Here is a 10341-nt window from a genome sequence, read left to right on the forward strand (position 1 = left end):
CTACCATATGATCCAGCAATCCCACTACTGGGTATCTACCCAAAAAGAAAGAAATAATCACATTAAAAAGATAACACGGCCGGGTGCAGTGGCTCACGCCTGTAATCCCAGCACTTTGGGAGGCCGAGGTGGGTGGATCACAAGGTCAGGAGGTTGAGACCATCCTGGCTAACCCGGTGAAACCCCGTCTCTACTAAAAAATAAAAAAAATTAGCCAGGCTTGGTGGTGGGCCCCTGTAGTCCCAGCTACTCGGGAGGCTGAGGCAGGAGAATGGCGTGAACCCAGGAGATGGAGCTTGCAGTGAGCAGACATTGTGCCACTGCTCTCCAGCCTGGGCAACAGAGCAAGACTCTGTCTCAAAAAAAAAAAAGGATAACACAAACTCATATGTTTATCACAGCACTATTCACAATAGCAAAGATATGGAATCAACCTAAGATTCCATCAATGGCTGATTGCATAAAGAAAAGGTGGTATTATACACACTTGAATACTACTCAGCCATAAAAAAGAATGAAATCATGTCTTTTGCTGTAACATGGATGGAACTGGGGGTCATTAACCTAAGTGAAACAAGACAAACATAGGAAGACAAATATCACATGTTCTCACTTATAAGTGGGAGCTAAATGAAGTGTACACATGGGCATAGAGTGCAGAATAATTGACAATGGAGACTCAGAAGGGTGAGAAGGTGGGGAAGGGAATGATGAGAAGTTACCCAATGGATACAATGTACATTATTTGGGTGATGGATACTTTAAAATTCCAGACTTCACCAGTATGTAATGGATTCATATAACAATATTACACTTGTACCCATAAATTTATATAAATAAAATGTTTTAATAAAATAAAATGAATGTGAATATTTATACTTTTATGACCATAGATTTGTTTTGCTTTTCTTGTCATTCTTTATCCTCACTTGTTTCTCTAGATTATTATATTTAAACATTATATTCATAAATAAAATTCATGTGTGACATATTACTTGGGAATTTCCAAAATGTACCCAAATTATTTGAATTGAGAAAGTTTAGAATGTGGAAAATATCATGAAATTATATAGGACTAAAAACTACATCAGAGATATTTAAAATGTCTAATTTTGATCAATAATTGGTCTAAATCAAATGGTTTATAATTATAAAAGGAATGAATTTCACATTAAAGTAATCTCCATGCTGAAAATAAGAAAAACTGATTTTCCACCAATGATTTTTTTCAGTACCACTTATTGGTAAATAAATAAAATTCAATATCTGCCTTCCCTACCTCAAACGATTTATTAAGAACAGATATCCAGGTATTGCTCTTCTTTCTATTATGAATTTGAGTTTAAATTGAATAGAAATCAGAATACAACTTAGCAGACAAAAGAAAACTGATGTAAAAGGACTGAAGAGCTGTGTGGGGACGGAAAGAAGGAAGGAAGGAAGGAAGGAAGGAAGGAAGGAAGGAAAAGGGGGAGGGAGGGAGGGAGGGAAGAAAGAGGAAATACATAGTTGGAACAGTTAGAACCAAACCCTCAGAACTTTGGTATGTCAAGAGTGTCTGGGCAGTCTTCTTCTTCCATCCAGGCCCTATCATTGCAGAAAGATCTTTCTTGAGCACTGTCAGAGAAGTCTGCAGGGAAGTCACCCTCCCTCCCTCCCTTCCTTCCTTCATTTTTGAGACAGAGTCTTACTCTGTTACCCAGGCTGGAGTGCAGTGGGGCGATCTCTACTCACTGCAACCTCTGCCCCCCAGGTTCAAGCAATTCTCCTGCCTCAACCTCCCGAGTAGGTGGAATTATAGGCACCCACCACCACCCCCAGCTAATTTTTGTATTTTAGTAGAGATGGGGTTTCACCATGTTGGCCAGGCTGGTCTTGAACTCCTGACCTCAAGTGATCCTCCCGCCTCAGCCTCCCAAAATGCTGGGACTACAAGCATAAGTCACCGTGCCTGGACCTTTCTTCATTACTAATTCTTGTCAGTACCTCCCATCTGCTAAGCTTGGGAGCATTTCCTAATGTCTAACTTACATCCTTACTCTTTCAATTCAGGTTGGTTATCACATTGGGCAAATGAAAATGCTCTCCTGGATTAGATGTCTAATTCATAGTGCCCCACATCTCCCATTTTCTCAGCACACGTCTCCAGCAACGATCCCCAGGCAGGCACGACCCAACTGTACACTGTACTTGGCCTCCACTGCAGGGTGTAGTCCCGCCTCCTGCTCCAGGGCTTGAGGACAATGCTCTGGCACCGATGGAACGTGAGGGTGTTACCATCTTACAGGTCACTGGGAAACAGGAGCTGATGGAAACACCAGGGTTCCACAGATAGAGGTACTAGCTGCCCACAACAGTGAGTCACTTGAGAATTCACCCTGTATTACCTTCCCATCCTTTCCTGTTGCAGTCCTCCATTTCTGTTCTCTGGAATTACCTGCACTCCTTTGGCTCAGCCCTTGCTTTTGTGAGGAACCCAACGCAATGTGCTCAGTATCAGCACATATCCTTTTTCTCAGCTCTTGAAGGCTAGTTATTTAATGTTGTTTGATTTGGGATAAATTAACTCACCTTTACACCCCAGAGAGAAAGCTCGTCCTAATAAAATGCTTACTTAGTGTCCAATAGTCTCTGCCATTTTAAGGGATCTCATAGTATTTCATATTCTCTCTCTCTCTCTATATATGTGTGTGTATATATTTGAGAAATTAAAAATTATAGAGAGATACAGAGAATAAAGATACAGAGAATAATGTCATAAACACTTCTGTACTTATTACACACAAAAAAAACAAATCTAGATATTTTATTTCGGACACATTTATAAAAGAACATAAAAACACTGGAGAGAACGTTGAAATCTCTCTCTCTCTTTTTTTTTTTTTTTTTTTTTTTTTTTTTTTTGAGGCAGAGTCTCACTCTGTCGCCCGGACTGGAGTGCAGTGGCCAGATCTCAGCTCACTGCAAGCTCCGCCTCCCGGGTTTACGCCATTCTCCTGCCTCAGCCTCCCGAGTAGCTGGGACTACAGGCGCCCGCCACCTCGCCCAGCTAGTTTTTGTATTTTTAGTAGAGACCGGGTTTCACCGTGTTAGCCAGGATGGTCTCGATCTCCTGACCTCGTGATTCGCCCATCTCGGCCTCCCAAAGTGCTGGGATTACAGGCTTGAGCCACCGCGCCCGGCCGAAATCTCTATTTTTAATTTTCCAAGCCTCATTTCCCTACATCAATCCCCAAAAGCTGCCACTACTCTGAATTTGATATATTTTTAGCCTTATTTTGTTCGCAAAATATTATTTTGCATGGTTTAATATTTACACCATTATTTCAATTAAAAATTTGCTTTAAAATTTACATAAATGTTATCACACCTTATGTTTCATTTTGAAACACTTTTATCCGTTTTATTTTTGTAAAGTGTATGCATGTTGATACATATGGTTCCAGATCATTTCTCTTATTTACTGTAATATTCTACTATATGACTATAATTTATTCATCTGTTTCTTCTTTTAGACATTTTTGGATGTCCCTGGGGTTTTTCCCTCCTATGAATAGTACTGCTGCTGTGAACACATTTTTGTACACATCTTTTGGTATACATGTGCAAGTTTTTTTTCAGGTGTTTTCTTGGTCACAGGGAAAGGACATTTCTAACTCTTCCATATGTTGCCAAACTACTCTTTCAAGTGGTTCTTCCACTAGCAAAATGAGAATTTCTGCTTTTTCATATTTCAGTCATCATTTGATATACTAAACTCCTTTAAAATACTTTGCTAGTCTTATGAGTTTGAATGGATCTCCTTTTGTTTCATTTTGCATTTCCCCAATTATTAGTGAAGTTTAGTGTCTATTCAATTATTGAGCCATGAGTTTTCTTAAGATTAAAATGCCTGTCCGTTGGACTGCTTTTGTCCAACTGATGTGTAAGAATTCTTCAGATCTTTTTATACCAAGCTTTTGCTTATTGTTGATGTTGCAAATCTATTTCCTGGTACTGTGTCCCAAGTTGGTTCCTTTTGGTGGGTTCGTGATCTCACTGACTTCAAGTATGAAGCTGCGGACCTTCCTGGTGAGTGTTACGATTCTTAAAGGTGGCACTGACCCAAAGAGTGAGCAGCAGCAAAATCTATTGTGAAGAATGAAGGAACAAACAGTCCACAACGTGGAAGCCGGTTGCAGCTGCCGGCTGGGGGCGCCAGCATTTATTCCTTTGTCTCCACCCATGTCCTGCTGATTGGTCCATTTTACAGGGTGCTGATTGGTCCATTTTACAAACCTCTAGCTGGGTACAGAGCACTGATTGGTGCATTTTACAAACCTCTAGCTAACTGTGGAAAAGTTCTCCAAGTTCCCACTCGACCTAGGAAGTCCAGCTGGCTTCACCTCTCAATATGTCTCCTATATTTAGTTTGTCTAGAGTGTCTTCTGTAGTACTCAATTTTTAAAGTTTGATTAAGTCAAATATATCAATTTTAATTTATCAGCTAATTAATTTTCATGTAGTCAGACTTTTCTCATGAGTTAATCAGCTATTTTAAAGAATCATCTTTCAGTTTGGTTTGTCTGCTTGGTTTGTTGGTTTATCTTTCTCTGATTTCTGTTCTTTTTTTTTTTGAGACGGAGTCTTCCTCTGTCGCCCAGGCTGGAGTGCAGTGGCCAGATCTCGGCTCACTGCAAGCTCCGCCTCCCGGGTTTACACCATTCTCCTGCCTCAGCCTCCCGAATAGCTGGGACTACAGGCGCCTGCCACCTCGCGCGGCTAGATTTTGTATTTTTTAGTAGAGACGGGGTTTCACCATGTTAGCCAGGATGGTCTCGATCTCCTGACCTCGTGATCTGCCCGTCTCGGCCTCCCAAAGTGCTGGGATTACAGGCTTGAGCCACCGCGCTCGGCTGTTCTTATGTTTACTAATTCTTTCTTCCCCTTATTTCAGCAGACTCTGTTTTTATTTTCTGACTTTACTACCTTCATCTTAGTCTTTCAACAAATTCATTTTAATTCACTTTGTCTGCATTTTTGATATTTTGAAGTATACAGTACTTTTAGTGACAATGGTTCTAGAGATTTTCCTTCTTAAACCATGGTACACTTAAAATTTTTAAGTTTAAACAAAATAATTTATATACATACTAGAAAAGGAAAACAGAATTTATCTCCCATTTCTCCTGTCCCTCTGTTCCCTCCCCAGATGAGGGCAACAAGATTATTGGAGCGCCAACTCAGGTTACTTAAACTTTATGTTATGTAAGATGAGAAAAATGGGTGTTTATTTGAAATGATATATTATTATATATTATTTACTTTTCTGTTACATAAATGCTATCATTTAAACAAAATGAAATGATGAATTTATTGTTTAAACAAAAACAACAGAACTAGCTGACAGTGGCAATTAGTAGTAGGGATGATTAAACAAAAAATATGTGTGAGGGAAATATAACAATATTTTCATAACTTTTTATTCTCTGACATATCAACTTATTTTAACTATTTATTAAATTTAATAAATTCTGTAGGTCATGTAATTGTGTATTCTCAAGATACATGTGGGCCGGGCGCGGTGGCTCAAGCCTGTAATCCCAGCACTTTGGGAGGCCGAGACGGGCGGATCACGAGGTCAGGAGATCGAGACCATCCTGGCTAACATGGTGAAACCCCGTCTCTACTAAAAAAAATACAAAAAACTAGCCGGGCGAGGTGGCGGGCGCCTGTAGTCCCAGCTACTCGGGAGGCTGAGGCAGGAGAATGGCATAAACCCGGGAGGCAGAGCTTGCAGTGAGCTGAGATCCGGCCACTGCACTCCAGCCTGGGTGACAGAGCAAGACTCCGTCTCAAAAAAAAAAAAAAAAAAAAAAAAAAAAGATACATGTGAATGTTTTAACAAGGAGAAAGTAGAATAGGACTAACCAAAGAGAGATTACCTATATTTAGTCAAAAACAACAATGATATCTTTCTTCTGTACCATGAGACAGTGGGATATTTTTACTCTTTCTGTTTCATTTTTCTTAATACTTCCCTGAACTGCTACACGCTTAAGTCACATCAGTCACCTCACTCACTCATCACTCAATGCCCCATTGCAGGGAACCCCAACTTGTGGGTGCCAACATCAGTGGGCAATGGCCATGGTTGCAGGGGATCTATGCTGTACTCGGCCCCTATTTTTTAGGACGCCCTATGGGTTTTGTACTTTTCCCTCAACTTTCCTCATCCATCATGAAAAACTGAGACATCTTGTGTCCTAGGACTGAGGATTTTTCCAGAGTGTGGGACTGACAGTCCTGAGTCAGCCTGGACACCTGGCCACCCCAGCAAAGTAGTAATTTTAGCTCTTAGCTGGTTCTCTTGGTCTTAGTCTCCATATTGCTAAATAACATACTTACATTGCTATTTCTTGATTATTCTATCTCAGATATCATTTACTGTGGTTTAGTATGAAAATGAGGATTTGACTCTTTCCAAATCCTTTTTTCTTATCTCCAGTGTATTTCTTTCTGTTGCTTTCCATATTCACTTTTTTTGGAGAAAACCATGCAGTGGCTTCCCAAGAAGTGTTGCATGCGAGGGGAGGTTTTTAAAAAATAAGTGTCTGTGCATCGCCCCCCATCCCATCGTTTCCCATCTGGAAAAACACACAGAATTGTGTGGGGTTTTTTTGATACTCTAAAACAATGACTTTACAAAGGAAAAGAGTCTTATCCCAAAAACACACTCTTTTCACTTATCCCCAAAGGAGACTAACCATAAAAGTTTTCAAAAGTGAATCAAGATGTCAACACCTTCATTTTTAAGGACTGGAAGGTACCTATGCTGCCAAAATGCCTGCACCATCCTCTCACTCCATTTCCCATTTCCACATTCACAGGGCAAGATCTTTTCAAGGCAACTCTTATTAAAACGTGTTGGCTATTTCCTTATAGAGCATCAAGATAAGAAAGGCTGATGTTATTATGCCTGCCCCTGCTTTGATGTGGTTAGGGAAAATTGAGCAGCTCAGCTTTCCTGGTCACTGACACTAACCTTTCACACCAGGATTTCCTGCAGTTTAAGGGTGAGAGACTGACTAGGGGAATGCTGATGTCTTACAGCAATAGCAATAGATTTTCTATTTCTTTATGATGTACACTTGGTAGATTGCGTGTTACAGCAAGCATCACTTGCTTTTCACACGTGGTTCCTACAGACTCCTCAATTTTGTCCAAAATTTAATGCTCACCTTTCTTTACAGTGCCATCTGCTGCTGCCTCTGACTACTGCATTTTTCCCGTTTGCTTAGTCCACACCCAGTGTGGTAAAAGATGGGAAAGAGAAAGCCATCCTCTCATTAAAGTAAATATTGATTCGGCATATACTAAGCATCAGGCACTTTTTTTCTCCACAGACACTACAGAAATATATTGACACAGGCAAAATGTTGTATTTTCTGTACCCTATAGTCTCACTTAATAATAGGTACATCAGGCTGGACGCGGTGGTTCATGCCTATAATCCCAACACTTTGGGAGGCTGAGGCGGGTGGATCACCTGAGATCAGGGGTTCAAGACCAGCCTAGACAACATGGCTAAACCCTATCTCTCTTAAAAATACAAAAATTAGCCAGGAATGGTGACTCATTCCTGTAATCCCAGCTACTCGGGAGGCTGAGGCAGGAGAATCACTTGAACCCAGGAGGCGAAAGTTGCAGTGAGCCGAGATTGCGCCATTGCACTCCAGCCGGAGACAGAGTGAAACTCCATCTCAAAAATAAATAAATAAATAAATAAATAAATAAATAAATAAATAAACAAAATAATAGGTACAGTAAGTAACAGGGGATGATATCAAAGAAAAATTGAACAGAATAAAATGCAAAGAGACTTGTGGGGTGCTATTTTATACAGGGTAGTCATGAAAGACCTTTCTGCTAGCTATTTCTGAATGTAGTGTAGGCATTGAGCCATGTAGATGTTTGGGAGAAAATTTTCAGGCCTAGGATCAGCAAATGCGGAGATCTAGGAGAAGGATCATTCAGCAGAGGGAACAGCAAATACAAAGGTCCTGAGGCAGAAGCACATGGGGCATCTTCCAGGCTGGGGGAGGAGGTGGTGCTTGAGAGCAGAGTGAGGGAGTGAGGTGCTGGTGATGAGGGCTGAAGGAGAAGCCATGACCAGGTCATGGAACACTATATTGGCCACAGTGAGGACCCCAAATTTTTCTAAGTGTGATGGGAAGCTACTGGGCAGTTTTGAGCGGAAGAATATCATAATCACATTCAGATTTTGAAAGAATTGCACTGTCTGTTATGCAAATAGCCAAGAGCAGAAGAATAGACAGTGATGCCATCCTGAGGGCTAGCAATGGAGGCAAAGGGAAGAGATTCTGAGTTTTGGATATATGTGAAGAGAATGCTGAAAGGATTTGCGAGCAGGTTAAATACTGAGTGTGAAACAAACACAGATGTCAACGATGATGCAGAGTTTTGGCCTGAGCAGTAGTGTGAATGGCGGTGCCATTTTCTGAGACTGAGAATCCTGGGGGAAAGCAGGTTTGGGGACAAGAACAAGAGTCTGGTTTTGGATGTCGATTTACTTTTGCATTTCGAACCAACATTGCATTCTAGGAATAAATCCCACTTGGTCGTGATGTGTAAGCCTTTTAATGTGCTGTTGAATTCAGTTTGCTGGTATTTTGTTGATGATTTTTGCATCGATATTCATTACAGATATTGGTCTGCAGTTTTCTTGTAGTATCTTTGGCTTTGGTATAAGGGTAGTGCTGCACTCATAAAATGAGTGTGGGAGTGTTCCCTGCCTCCTCTTTAATTTTTTGAAAGAGTTTTAGGAGGATTGGTATTAATTATTCCTTAAATATTTGGTAGAATTCTCCAGTGAAGTCATCTGGTCTTAGGCTTTTCTTTGTTGGGAGGTTTTTGATTATTGATTCAATCTCCTTGCTAGTTTTAGCTCTCTTTAGATTTTCTATTTCTTTATGATGCAGACTTGGTAGATTGTGTGTTTGTAAGCTACCAAGATTATCCAATGTGTTGGTTTATAATTATTCATAGTAGCCTCTCATAATTGTTTTTATTTCTGTGGCATTAGTGGTAATGTCTCCTCTTTCATGTCTGATTTTAATTATTTAAGCCTTTTCTCTTTTTTTCTTAGTCTAAGGATTTGTCAATTTTGATGATATTTTCAAAAACCCAATTTGTAATTTTATTGATTTTTTAAATTTTCTCTTCTATATATTATTTATATATTGCTTATTTATCTCATTTTATTTTTTATTGAGGTGGAATTTGGCTCTTGTTGCCCAGGCTAGAGGGCAATGGCACAACCTCGGCTCACTGGAATCTCCGCCTCCCGGGTTCAAGCGATTCTCCCACCTCAGCCTCCCAAGTAGCTGGGATTACAGGTACCTGCTGCCACACTCAGCTAATTTTTATATTTTTAGTAGAGTCAAGGTTTTGCCATGTTGGCTAGGCTGGTCTCAAACCCCTGAGCTCAGGTGACCCACCCACTTCAGCCTCCCAAAGTGCTGGGATTATGGGTGTGAGCCACCACACCCAGCCTGTTTATTTATTTTATAGATAGGCTCTTGCTATGTTGCCCAGGCTGGCCTTAACTCTGGGTCTCAAGCAATCCTCCCACCTCAGCCTTCCAAGTAGCTGAGACCATAGTTGTGTGCCATCATGCCCACTTCTATTTTCTTGTCTTTTTTTTTTTGAGATGGAGTTTTGCTCTTGTTGCCCAGGCTGGAGCACAATGGCATGCACTCAGCTCACTGCAACCTCCCCCTCCTGGGTTCAAGCGATTCTCCTGCCTCAGCCTCCTGAGTAGCTGGGATTACAGGCGCCCGCCACCACACCGAGCTAATTTTTGTATTTATAGTAGAGACGGGGTTTCACGTTGGCCAGGCTGGTCTCAAACTCCTGGCCCCAGGTGATCCATCTACCTTGGCCTCCCAAAGTGTCTATTCTCTATTTTATTTATTTCTGGTCTAAACTTAATTATTTCCTTCCTTTTGCTAACCTTGGGTTTAGTTGGGTTTTTTTTTCCTAGTTCCTTGAGGAAGAAAATGATCCTTATGATTTTCCTCAGGTCTTTTTGCTGCACTCACACATGTAGAAACCTTGTCTTTAATCCGCCATGGGATTAGCGAAAAAAACAAAACAAAACAAAAAAAAACTTTGTGATCTGGAAGAAAGCAACAGTGTTCTAGCTAAAATTCTCCAAGAACTATAAGAATTAAAAATCCACCCAGTTTTGAAGCCTTACTACACTCATTCTTTTTTATTTTTTTATTTTTTTTTATTTATTTTATTTTTTATTTTTTTATTGAGACAGAGTCTCGAGCT

This window comes from Rhinopithecus bieti, unplaced genomic scaffold (assembly GCF_001698545.2).
Source record: "Rhinopithecus bieti isolate Rb0 unplaced genomic scaffold, ASM169854v2 scaffold_9919, whole genome shotgun sequence".
NCBI classification, from domain to species: domain Eukaryota; kingdom Metazoa; phylum Chordata; class Mammalia; order Primates; family Cercopithecidae; genus Rhinopithecus; species Rhinopithecus bieti.